Below are 13,865 nucleotides of genomic sequence, written 5' to 3' on the forward strand. Positions count from 1 at the left end.
GCTGCGGGAGGGGCGGTGTCCGGGCAGCACCGGGCTGGGGCGCTGCTGTGCCCCCCCCCCGCCCCGGGATTCCGTTCCGCCTGCGGTGCACAGGCTGCTGCTGCTGCTCTGGGCATGGTGTGCACAGGGTTGTGCAAAGGGTGAGTCGCTTTTCAGAGACACACCTGGTCGCGGGGGGGGTCACAGGGATGGCACCGTGCAGCTTTGCTGGGGGCGCCTGGGAGGGTTTCTTTTGTGCACCGTGGGGGATGGGAGAGGACAGACAACTGCGCCCTCCGCCTGCCGGCTCTCGTCTCCACGAGTTGCTCTGCTCGTCCGTGTCGCACGCAGGTGGGGTTTTTTTATGGCCCGTACTCACTTTCTTTCTTCAGAGTCCCCAAATTTACAGTTACGGCTGTTGACCCAGAATGGCCCTGTGCTACCTGCGTGCCCCTTCCTGTTGGGGGTGGGCCCATGCTGTGCCACACAGCTCCCCTGCCCAACACCCCCTGGATCCACTGTGCCCTGAACCCACTATGGCCAGAGCCCCCCCAACTCCCTCCCCCCATTTCCACCACAAATGCACAGTGCTGTGCACACCACCACCCCTGCCCAGCGCCCCCCCCCGCCCACAGCCCCACCATAGCTGACCAGCACCCCACACAGAATCCCCCACTCACTAGCTTCCCAATACACACAGATTTCTCCTCCCTCCCAGTGCCCTTCCCCGCAGCCCCACCACCACAACTAAACAACGCCCCACACAGACCCCCACTGCCCTGACACACACTATCTCCCCCACTGCCTAGCACCCCAAAACTCACAAACCTCCCCCACAGCCCAGCGCCCTCCACACCCTCACAGCCCCACACACGACATTCGCTCCATCACACCCTGCCCTCTTCCCTGGCTGCACTCACCAGCTCTGCTGGGAGGTCTCTGGTTCCTAGGGTCAGAGCAGGAGGGGGGGTCTCCAGACTCTCCACGTGCTGCACCCGCCACAAGCGCGAGCTTCATGGCTCCAGTTGGCCGGGAAAAGCGCCAGTGGCAGCTGCTGGAGCCACAGAGCGGGGCTTGCAGGCACCGGCAGTGTGCAGAGAGCCCCCCGCCCCGCCCCGACCCTAAGAGCCAGAGGGACCTGCCGGGGGGCAAAGTGGAGGTTACCGGTGGGGTGGGGGGGGCGGAGGGCTCTCTGCCTGCTGCCGGTGCCTGCAAGCCCCGCCCCTGCAGCTCTGATTGGGCAGGAGGGAGCTGGTGCAGCACCCGGAGACACCCCTCCGCCTCTGTGCCTAGGGGCTGCCTGCACTGTAGGCTCCTGCCGACAGGCAGGTGCCGGGAGCTGCCCCGGGAAGCGCTGCCAGCCCCGGGATTTTGGTGCACGCGGGGACTCATGGTGAGCGGTCCCTGATATCGGGACAAAGGGCATCCTGACCGATGTGCGGTCAGGACGTGGGACAAATGTCTTAAAATCGGGACCGTCCCATCGGGACTGTCCCGATAAAATCGGGACGTCTAGTCACCCTATTTAGAGACACTACATCATTCTGCAGCAAGGTACATGGCTTTCTGATTAATTGGTTTGGAAAACAGCTCTCCCTCTTGCCCATCACACTGTTAGTCATTGTACCTTTGTTACAGGACTTTAAATAATTGTATTCCAGTGAGTACGTATTAAGGCTATTAATCTTCCTGCTTTTTTAGAGTCCTGCAAGCAAGTACTGTATTACTAGGACAGGAATTTTCTAGATTTCTAAGCCATTCAGTTTAGTCACTGTTGGAAGTGTACCACTCAGATCTAACTCTTCAGGCCTGATTGCTGCACACTTATTACTCTGAAAAAACTCCTATGGGCTCTAATGGAATTTGTGCTCGAGCAAGGAATGCAGTATTGGGGCCCTAATTTTCTCAGAGAACATAAACCTAGCAGATAAAAACAAAGTTCCACTTTTAGCAACAAATATGTGTACGGTTAGAGAGGAATGGGTATCCCGTGTGGAGCACAGAGCTTCACAGCGGCAAACTTTTACCTGGAGCCCACCCCACTTAAGTCAGCAAGCAGGGTTCTGTTTGCATGGAGCTCAGTGCTGGATCAAGGCCTGTATCTATCTATCTACTTCTTCTGTGGCCTATGAGAGATTAACTGATTTGCTCAAGGATGGGAACTGAATACAGAGCTTCTGAATCCTACACCCATGGCCTAGCCACTTTCTTTCTCTCCCGTATTGCTATGCAGAGCCTCAGTCTACAGTTTCAGCTTCCATTGACTTCAGTACCACATAGGCCAGGCCACAGGTGAGTAATTTGTTTTAGTGAAATCCTGTGTGTTAGTTGTAGTTTGTTTTTTCTAATGATCCTCTCCCTCTTAAAAGATAATGGGTGTACAGTGCTTTGAAAGTGCTAAGTAATCTTTTATAGACAGGTCTCAGGAAAAATAAACCATCTGGAGGTAAAGCAGGACTTAATTATATAAATTCTTTGCTTAGACCTACATTCTGAGCATAAAAATATTGGCTGCTACTCTAGGGTTAATTTCCTAGGGAGTGGTACATGTGGCCATCATTGCTGATGCATGAAAGTGAGGTGCCATGATCCTCTCCTAGAAGGTAAATGGAGAAACCTGGACTCATGGAAAAGGTCGGTGGGAGTTTTGCCATTGATTTCAGTGGACACAGGTGTAGTAAGATGAGGCCTTGAAACATAAACCCTTGTATCAGAGGCCCGGTATGAGGCCTAAGGCCTGAACTTTGTTAAAATAAAGCAAAGTTAAGCTGTGAGCAAGAGGCAGGCCCTGCTCAGAGTCTGGCAAGGAGAGGGCTGATGTTGCAAAAATATATATATACACCTAAAAGGTACTGGACACTGGAGATATAAAGATGTGCCAGGATGGTACCAGAACACTCTGATACTTGCACATTCCACACAGATAACAAGGAAGAGGCTGACCCATCCTAAAGACAGGGGGAAAAGGGTAATATGGTGGATAGAGTTGTTCTGTTTGAACCAACATGTACCAGGTGAGAGGTGGCACCCTAACACATAGAGGGGTTGTACCACAATATGTCAGGAGTGATGTGTAACTTGTTTGTACCTGTGTATAAAAATGCATCCCTGGGGGGTTGGCTTTGTCTGGTCTAGGGGATGGTGGTAAATTCCTCCACTGACTGAGCTGTTCCATTGTCAGGGAGCATATATATGTACTAGCAGAAGTGTAGACATCTGATCTGGGGAGCTAGAGACTGTTTCGTTTGGCAATAAACCTGGCTGGGTGCCTTCGTACCTTATCGGAGTCTGTGGTCATTGGGTGGTTTGCTCGAGATCTGCTGGGCCAGCTATCTGCACAGAGCTGGGACAGCACACAGGGAGAGCACATACGCACGCAGCCAACTGTTATCAACATTGGATAGAGCAGAGCACCACACTGGTGACGCTTGACGACAACAGGGTTTATCCCAAAGCGTGAGACATGAAACCTCTACCTACAACAGTCCTGGCATGAGAAGTCCCTTTTGCATGTGTAGTTTAGATATGTTAACCTAACCATTTAAAAATGGGATTCTAACGTTGTCCTAGCTAAAAACAGTTTGAACTGCATTCTAAAAGTCCTGTGAAAAAAGATGCCAATCTAAGGATTGAAATGTGAGCCACTTGTGCCTAGCACTGTCATTAGTGGGCTGATGTTTAGATGGATCAGTGAAACAGACTGCACAGAAATGTGAACATCACCATCCGCATAAAGGTATTCATGCAAAGAACATCTTGGCTTTTCAATATTGCACCAGCAGCTAGGGACTATGAATAACCTTCCTGTACAGATTACTTGAGATGCTGCTTTTTAAGGGCTGGTTTAAATCAGAAAAAAGAAAAGGAGTACTTGTGGCACCTTAGAGACTAACCAATTTATTTGAGCATGAGCTTTCGTGAGCTACAGCTCACTTCATCGGATGCATACTGTGGAAATTGCAGAATATCATTATTATATACACAGACACCATGAAACAATACCTCCTCCCACCCCACTCTCCTGCTGGTAATAGGCCTAACAAAGAAAATAACAGAACGCCACTAGCCGTCACCTTCAGCCCCCAACTAAAACCCCTCCTACGCATTATTAAGGATCTACAACCTATCCTGAAGGATGACCCAACTCTCTCACAAATCTTGGGAGACAGGCCAGTCCTTGCCTACAGACAGCCCCCCAACCTGAAGCGAATACTCACCAACAACCACATACCATACAACAGAACCACTAACCCAGGAACCTATCCTTGCAACAAAGCCCGTTGCCAACTGTGCCCACATATCTATTCAGGGGACACCATCACAGGGCCTAATAACATCAGCCACACTATCAGAGGCTCGTTCACCTGCACATCCACCAATGTGATATATGCCATCATGTGCCAGCAATGCCCCTCTGCCATGTACATTGGTCAAACTGGACAGTCTCTACGTAAAAGAATAAATGGACACAAATCAGATGTCAAGAATTATAACATTCATAAGCCAGTCGGAGAACACTTCAATCTCTCTGGTCACGCAATCAGAGACATGAAGGTCGCTATCTTACAACAAAAAAACTTCAAATCCAGAGTCCAGCGAGAAACTGCTGAATTGGAATTCATTTGCAAATTGGATACTATTAATTTAGGCTTAAATAGAGACTGGGAGTGGCTAAGTCATTATGCAAGGTAGCCTATTTCCCCTTGTTTTTTCCTACCTCCCCCCCCCCGGCCTTCTGGTTAAACTTGGATTTATGCTGGAAGTGGCCCACCTTGATTGTTATGCACATTGTGGGGAGAGTGGTCAGTTTGGATGAGCTATTGCCAGCAGGAGAGTGAGTTTGTGGGGGGGGGCGGGGGGAGGGTGAGAAAACCTGGATTTGTGCTGGAAATGGCCCACCTTGATTTTCATGCATGTTGTAAGGAGAGTGGTCACTTTGGATAGGCTATTACCAGCAGGAGAGTGAGTTTGTGTGTGTGGTTTTTGGAGGGGGGTGAGAGAACCTGGATTTCTGCAGGAAATGGCCCACCTTGATTATCATACACATTGTGAAAAGAGTGGTCACTTTGGATGGGCTATTACCAGCAAGAGAGTGAGTTTGTCTGTGGGGGGGCGGAGGGTGAGAAAACCTGGATTTGTGCTGGAAATGGCCCATCTTGATGATCACTTTAGATAAGCTATTACCAGCAGGAGAGTGGGGTGGGAGGAGGTATTGTTTCATGGTGTCTGTGTATATAATAATGATATTCTGCAATTTCCACAGTATGCATCCGATGAAGTGAGCTGTAGCTCATGCTCAAATAAATTGGTTAGTCTCTAAGGTGCCACAAGTACTCCTTTTCTTTTTGCGAATACAGACTAACACGGCTGTTACTCTGAAACCTTTAAATCAGAAAAGGGTTTTGAAATGATTTGGCTAATATAGGTAACTTAACACTATGGGTGGGCATAGCGTTTGCATCTGAATTCCAGCATTGCTCCAGCAAATAAGGAGGAACTTGTTTTGCTATTTTTTTGTTTTTCTTTAAGGCTAGGATTTTCAAGGAGTTCAAAGGAGTTAAGCTCTCAACTCTTACTGAAAAGCAATGGGAGCTGAGCATGTAATTATCTTAGGCCCCTTAATTCTACCTGAATGATTAAAAAACATGCATAAAGGACCTGACCTTTTAAAGACTATAGAAGACTTGCTTTGACTTCACTGGGGATTGGATCAGGGCCCAAAACCAGGAAATATGTAAAGTTACCAAATGCTATGTGTATTACAGATAAAGGGTGGGTGGGTGGGTGGTAAATAGATTCAGACTTCTCCTTTCATCAGGCAACGCTATTTAGAACTCAGGGAATTGGAGCTGGGAATCAGTTACTTGAATCACTTATCTCAAGATCACAAGTTAAAATTTGTCTCATTGGTGGTATTTGAACGTCATTACCATCTGCTCAGTAACCTATTTGAAATGAAGCGTTGGTCTCGATCTGGTTTCCAGCTAACTAGGATCCAGAACACAAAACAGCACTACCCAACTGTCAACTTTGTTGGCAACTTCACTAAAGAGGCCAAGGGCTGAAATGGCAGCCCTTACAAGTGGCTGAAGTCTTGTAATTATAATAGAGCCCCGTGCAGATACAAAATTTGTATCCGCATCCGATCCTCAAACATGGTCCGCAGATATGAAGTGGATATCCACAGATTTGCAGGGCTCTAGTTTTAAAGGTGGCCCAGATCCTCACGTGAAGACAGTGGCGTTACACTGACATTCATTCGCTTTGGATCTGGCTCAGTTATGTTTTACTAGTGATGGTTAATTTGGTTTCATTATTCGATTTTCTGAACTACTGAAGGAGTGCCCTTTTCAGAGAAGAAAAAATTGTTATTGATTAGCTAATGTGGTGGTATTTATAACCCAGGGCTTTCACCAGGATGCCCACAGAACAGAATAGAGAGTGACATTTCCTTCTGCAAGTGACGCTCATTACTGCTGTGCTTGCTGTGGGAAAGTGGCCTTTTCTTTAAAAAAAAAAAAAAAAATTAAGATAAATGACACTGGACTTCAGTGTCTTATAGAAGACACAATAATGGAAATCTGTGACCATGTATCAACTTTCTGTGACTCATTTTATGGTTCCAACTTTGTTTTCCATGTCCACATACAATGAATAATTGCAGGGAGATAAATTATTTATGCTCTTTCTGCAAAAAATAAAAGCAAGGATCCAGATGTGTGAAAATGTAGGCTCCAGTTCTGCAAATCATTCTGCATGGATGCACCCTTGTGTCTGTATCTGGGTGCAACAGCTTGCAGGATTGGGGCCTTAATCGTTACCTAGAGGCACCATGCCACAGTGCGTCACAGCTGAGGATGCCAAATTCAGGACAGACTGCTGAGAAATAGGGCAGACTCACCCCAAATTGGTGGTTACTCTGTCATTAGACTATACCAAGACAATAACAAAATGAACTTCTATACCACCACACTGATTAACAAGGAGTTAACAAAAATGCAGTCTCCTTAGGCATTCCAGTCCTTAGCTCACCATCCAGACACTAGACGTTATGAGTGGTAACTGAAAAATCAATTTAATCAGTTATAAGGTCCTTCCAATCCCAAGGGACAGCCACTTGGCCAGGTCACTATATAACTCAGCTCTTACCCAATAATCATGCTGATGCTAATCCTTTAACTAAAAACTAAAGGTTTAATAATAAAAGAAAAGAAGAGTTATAAATGGTTAATAGATCATATATATAACACACAAAAGTGATTGCAAAGTCCTTATATCAAGTTTGAAGCAGTGATGGAATAAACTGCTAGCTTGTAAAAGTCTCTCTGGAATTACCCAAACAGTTTGGGTCTTATCAGCCCTTATTCAAAGCTTCCTTGTTAGAAATCCAGTCCAGAGAAATGAAGCAGGAAATTAAAGACAAAATAGAGATGTCTTAGGTGCCATGTGCATGGAACTTTATTGTCTCAAACGAAGCCCACAGCCCAGGTGCATGGAAAATTACTGGCCCAAGATGGAGTCCAGGGTCACATGAGCATATCTCATGTCCTTACATGGCTTGATGGCACACAGAGGCAACCACTGCCCATATTCTGAGGTGTCCACAGGAAGGCTTACTGGACGGGATGAATATCTTCGATGACCCATTGTGAGTTGAGTGTCCTTAGTGGGTCATCAACACATAGCTGTCTGTAAATTCTACCTGCAGGGTGCCACACAGGAATACTTCACGTGTAAGATACAAGTGCATAGTCAATATTGGTAACTTCAGATACAAAGAGGATACATGCACCTAAACAGGATTATCATACTTAGCAAATCATAACTTTTCTGTTGACACCTTACATGACATACTTTGAACAGGATTTGTTGCAATTGTATAACAGTGGTAATATCAATGGTCATATTCAATCAGACAGCATCACACCTAGTAAGTAAGTTCTTGAATATAGTGTGGGAGGAAGAATAACTTTTTTCATGTAATCCAAGCAGCTAAAACATCAAAAGAAGTGATAAACACTGCTGTTTGTTGGTTCATTTTGGTTCAGATTCAGCCAGGTACTTAAGCATGTGCTTAATTTTAAGCACCCGAGTAGTCCCATTGATGTCAATAGCACTACCCATTGTACGCACGTGCTTAAGTACCTTGCTGCATTGGGGCATTTCTGAAAAAAATATAAATCATCATTGCAAATAAACTTTCTATTTAACTCTATTTGTACCAATATTAGGTTTTAGTACTTTTGGGTAATTATCCTCCATAGAAAAAATGATTTTTAAATCCAAAATATTTCATGAATAGATTTTTGTTTTGTTTCAGAGGAAAAGAAATGGAGATATTTAACACCAATTTAAAATTTAGAAATTAAATCTAAAAATTGTTGTAATTTTACTTGTTTATAAAAATACTTGTTTTTTTCTAATTCTAGAAAAAATGTTTGTGTAACTATGAGAGACAAATTTTGCTCTGGATTACTGGCACGGATTCTGCTTTCATTAGTCTGAAATAAATATAGGGTAGCTCCACTGACATGAACAGAATTACTTATAATTTATAGTGGTATAGCAGTTGAGAGAAGAATTTCACCCACTGGCTTCAGTGGAATTAATCTGGATCTATGCCAGTTGAAACAGGAACAGGATTTGACTGTAAAATTGGAGCTATGTTTTTTAATTAATTAATTATTTTCTTTTAAAGCAAATTTCTGTGTGAATCAGCCAATGAGTGAGAGAGCAGACTAGCTAGATTTCTTGGCTAATGATAAAATCACAAGGCTATAGTCTAACAGCTTTCGTTAAAGGGTTTTCTAAACATATTAAATGTTAGTAAATCGGGCAAGATATATAATTAATACTGAGTGGGATGTGGTTATTAATCTGATATAATCTTGAGTCTGTAATGACAAGAGACCAGGCAGTGTCTGGAATCAGAAGAATCAGATATGCCTGGGGGGAAAAATGTAAATGAAATACATTTCTCAGCCCTTTGATTTTGTTCCTAACAAAGGTAACCGTGAGAGTCTGAGCCCTTGTTTAAATTTGCAAGGTTTATTATTACAATTGCTTTAGAAGAATTCTAACTCTTCAAGAAGCTGGATTCCACTTAGGAATGAGGAAGAGAGGAATGAGGCATTATTTTTAGCCAGTTGAGGTCCTGCCTGCCGCTCTGTGGACTTATAGATTTACAGAGTTTAAGGTCAGAAACGACCATTAGATCATATAGTCTGACATCCTGTATAAGATGGGCTATTACATTTCACCCAGTTACCCTTGTATTGAGCCCTTATTTTGACTAGAGCATAACTTATGTTTAGCTAAAGCATATCTGCAAGAAAGGCAACTAATCTTGGTTTGAAGACCTCAAGAGATACAGAATCCACCACTTACCTTGGTAGTTCGTTCCAGTGGTTAATCACCCTCACTGTTAAATAATTTGTATGGAATTTCTAATTTGAATATACCTGGCTTCAGGTTCCAGCCATTGGTTCTTATTAAGCTTTTCTCTGGTACATTAGAGCCCTTTAGTTCCTGGTATTTTCTCTCCATGAAGGTACTTATACACTGTCATCTGATTTGTGATGTGATTTGCAACCTGTAGTATGAGCTGTGTCTGTAGTGATAGACTCAAAGAACTCAATCTATTTAGCTTAACAAAGAAAAGGTTAAGGGTGACTTGACCACAGTCTATAAAGTACCTACACAGGGAACAAATATTTGATAATGGGCTCTTCAATCTAACAGAGAAAAGTATAACATGATCCAGCGCCTGGAAGCTGAAGCTAGACACAATTCAGACTGGATATAAGGAATAAATTTTTAACAAGGAGGATAATTAACCACTGGAACAATTCACCAAACATTGTGGTGGATTCTCCATCACTGGCCATTTTTAAATAAAGTTTGAATGTTTTTCTAAAAGATAAGCTAGAGGAATTATTTTGGGGGAGTTCTGTGGCCTGTATTGTACAGGAGGTCAGACTAGATGACCTCTGAGATTCCCTTCTGGTCTTGGAATCTATGGAGCTATAATTTACTAGATCTGTCAAAGCTAAGGTCCTGCTTGCTCCCATGGAGTCAATAGAAAAAACCCTCTGAAATTCTTCTTTGTAGAATTTCATTCCCGAGGTGGTCACATTTCAGTGATGAGATTCCTCTACAGAAAGAGCACTGGAGACGTGTGAAGATTCTGGATTTTGGTTTCCATGGGAATCTGTCCAATAGTTTTAGACCTTTGGGATCTATGAATGAAAAGTGCTATATAAATGATTATTAATAATTATAGAAATTTAAAAGAAATGCCCACAGGCGATAGTCCTTTTCTGCACTATTATGGAGAAGATTAATTGCAAGAGATCACATTAGGATTAGAGTCTGAGGAAGAAGTTAGTATATTAACAGAAGTATTTTAAATCTGCCCGTCAATACCGATATCTATTTGTCTCACAAAATCACAATGACCCTGTGTATGATTGGGCCGAATGTACCTGGCCTGTAGGCCCCAGCCTGTCTATGAACTGCTATGATTCCTGTTGTGACATTGGATTTTCATAGGCGGCACTAATTTGCAAACAGTTCTCCAAACGTCTAGTGCAAAGCAGTGATGTTCCATGCTACCTCACTCAATTCTTTAGCTGCAAGGAGTTGTGTGGGGTTTTTTTTAAGAGGTTTAAAAAAAATAAATCCCCTGAACACTGACTTGCAGAGACATAATTCTGGGGAGAAATCTCCGCAAGGATCCTGTTGCAGAGATCCCTTTGCATCATCCAGGTACAGTTCAACCGCTGGAGGAAATGGCTGTAGGGCCCATCCCCTGACCTGGTGTGTCCCCTGTGGTATGTGTGGAACTGGAGAAAGAAGATACCAGGAACTTACAGGCTTCAGCATGTAACTCAGTCCTCTAATCATGCTCAGTAAAGATCTTTCCTACAACTCTGCTTGCCTTGCACATAGCTTGTTGCTAATGAAACTGTCCTCTGCCTCAGACTAACACTTTTCTCACACGTCCTTCCGGATTGCCTCACAGCACAGCTCCCTTGCACTCATTCTGCCAGGAACTCCCCCAGGCTGTGCCTTCCTCCAAACCCAAGCTGTATTATTTTTCTTGGGATTGTCTTTGGGGCTGGAATTATGTGCACCCTCCTCCCCTTGCTCAATCACGCTTCTTCCCAGCCTGCCCAGTCTCCACCACGTCCCAGATCTGCATGGCGTCCGAAGTTGGGGAGGTAAGTCAGTGGTCTGGAGGCAGCTGAAAGCCTCCCACCTTCTGTGCAGCGAGGAGACGGCCCAGAGTAGAGGGTCTCCTTCATGTATGGATCTTGGAGGTACAATCTGGACCATCATGATTTATTGTTGGATCATATTAAAGAAGTTCTGTATTAAAATCACAAATGAGTTTGATTCCCCATAGTTTAAATTCCAGGGTATTACTAATTAAGAGGTCTCTTGGTTTTTGGTACTGTTTCTCTCCCTCTGTGTGTGAAACTTGCAAGCTGCTAATTGTGTTAGTACATTCTAAGACAGAGTCTGTTCTCAAAGCAATACTCTAACAACAGAAACAGCACCCAGAGACTCCCCGCCCTTTTGTTGTATTAACAATTGTGATTAAAATAGAGATAGAGGATGTATGTGGATGGATGCTTGGTGTGGATAATAACTGAATGATCAGGGAGGTGCCAGCCTAAGAATCCAGTGTCCATCGGCTGAAGAAGGCGTCAAGTGGAAATAACCAGAGGACCCCCGGAGGGCAGACTGGAATCCACCCAACAGCCTCAAGAATGGGAGAACCAAAGAACAAGATAACATCTTGGAGCCGTCAGGAATGTGCTATCTGCTGATTGATTCAGCAACAGCATGATGAAGCAATTCCCATAGACTGGCATAGGAAGAAATTCCTATAAAAATAGACTTTAAAAAGTGAGAACTTTGGGGTCTGATTCTGCAAACCAACTTCCAGGAGCATCAGATGAGCATCTGACAAGGCCCTGCTCCCTCCTCATGTCCAGGCCACCTGGCCAGTGGCTTGGCATGAGCAACTCTAAGGCTGGTAACTATGATAACAACTTTGCAGAACCTGTGTGTGTGTGTGTATGAATGAATGTGTGAATAAATATGAGATTGAATGGAATGTTATAGCTATAACTAACTGCTTACTATGATAACAACCTTGCAGAACCTGTGTGTGTGTGTGTGTGTGAATGAATGAATGTGTGAATAAAGATGAGATTGAATGGAATGTTACAGCTGTAACTAACTGCTTACTATGATTCTTTCTGTATTCACAATAAATGTGGTATTTTGCCTTTTTCCCTTTAATAAGATCCTGCTGGTTTTTATTTTATTGGTATAACATTATTACAGGCTAGATTCGGGCCCTCCCATGCAAGACGCTTGACCTTCTCTTGCAGTGCTGAGCAAGGGCTGGCTAGAATTTCTAAAAGCAGCAAAAAGTCTATCTGCTGCAGTTTCCAGGTGCTGAAAAGAAAGTGAAGTCAAAGCCATGGACCTGCCATTTCCCTCGTGCCCACAGCGAGCCTAGTATTGAGGGGGAGTATGCAGCACCCTCTTGAAGGATGGACATACCAGTGTGTTCTGGCTGGGAGAAAAGCCTAGCTGTCAGAATTAAATCCTTGGGACTCCAATTGCTGTGCAGTTGCTGCACCTCTGAATGTGCCCATGGCAGAATCTAGCCCTAAATAACCACAAGTAACCCTGGATTAGCACCAGTTAATTCAGAAGCGCAAACAGACACTCCCCCCCCCCCCCCCCCCCCAAAAAAAAAAAAAAAGTAGCTACTGCACACAGGCTGTAACAGCCGGTTGTATCACTAATGAATGAGACGCCTAAATTCAATAAGTGAGGTGCTCCAGGCAAAGGTAGTGTCCTTCCAACGCACACTGTATTATAGTGGACAGAAATAGTTCACTTTAACCATAAATTATTCAATTTTGTAATTGTTTAGGCTTTGGAGTGTGTAGAGATGCTAATTACTACCTGTAACAATAAGCCAATAACGTCTCTCTTCGTAATAATAAAAGACAGAGGGGAAAGTTTGGTTCTGTTGCCGAGTTGTGAAAACAAGAAAGGGCTCCTCGGGATGATCTGGATACAGCCTTATAATGGTTAACTTTTAATGTCTGATTTTACTCTGAAATGTGACACTGTAAATAAAGGGTTTCATGTTTACAGTCACTCAGATAATACACATTAACGTGGTTTCAGTATTCTAAATGGCTCCCAAGATACAGGGACAAGGACTGCATTGGCATAGCCCTGTAGTGTAGATGCAGCCTACACCAACAGAAGTAGTAGTGTTCCTATACTAAACATAGGAACACTACCTCCCCACACGAAGTTAGCTATGTTGACAGAAGCCCTCTGTCAACATAACCCCCAGTGCAGATGCATCTATTTCTGCATAGCTAAATCAGTTCGGGTTATGGGTTTTGTCATACTCCTGACCATCACAGCTATGCCAATATAACTTTTTGGTGTAGACAGGCCTCGCTCTCTCATTTACACACATTGCCAATGAATGTTAAACACCCTCCAGGTGGGACAAGTGCTCTTGTCATCCATTAAATCAAAGACCTTCTCCTTCCACATGATGTGACCCAAATATGAACCTACTGTTGATCAGTTCTACTGTTTCTTGGCTACAAGCAGATAAATTCATGGAGGATAGGTCCATCAATAGCTATTAGCCAGGGTGGGCAAGGATGGTGTCCCTAGCCTCTGTTTGCCAGAAGCTGGGAATGGGCGATGGGATGGATCACTTGATGATTACCTGTTCTGTTCATTCCCTCTGGGTCACTTGGCATTGGCCACTGTCAGAAGACAGGATACTGGGCTAGATGGACCTTTGGTCTGACCCAGTATGGCCGTTATAT

General features: G+C 44.1%; 2 long non-coding RNA genes across 2 annotated transcripts in view; both read left to right on the forward strand.

The window, feature by feature from the left end:
- LOC119566808 overlaps window positions 1-13,865 on the forward strand; it is a 20,740-nt gene continuing 6,875 nt past the window's right edge. The window contains exon 1 of the long non-coding RNA XR_005226194.2: window positions 1-140. This is a non-coding gene — a long non-coding RNA (uncharacterized LOC119566808). The remainder of the gene's footprint in view (window positions 141-13,865) is intronic.
- On the forward strand, window positions 1,197-10,442 carry LOC122466485. The gene is made up of 2 exons (XR_006292019.1): window positions 1,197-2,271; window positions 10,090-10,442. It is a non-coding gene; the product is annotated as an uncharacterized LOC122466485 (long non-coding RNA).

This window comes from Chelonia mydas, chromosome 7 (genome assembly GCF_015237465.2).
Source record: "Chelonia mydas isolate rCheMyd1 chromosome 7, rCheMyd1.pri.v2, whole genome shotgun sequence".
In the NCBI taxonomy this organism is placed as follows: domain Eukaryota; kingdom Metazoa; phylum Chordata; order Testudines; family Cheloniidae; genus Chelonia; species Chelonia mydas.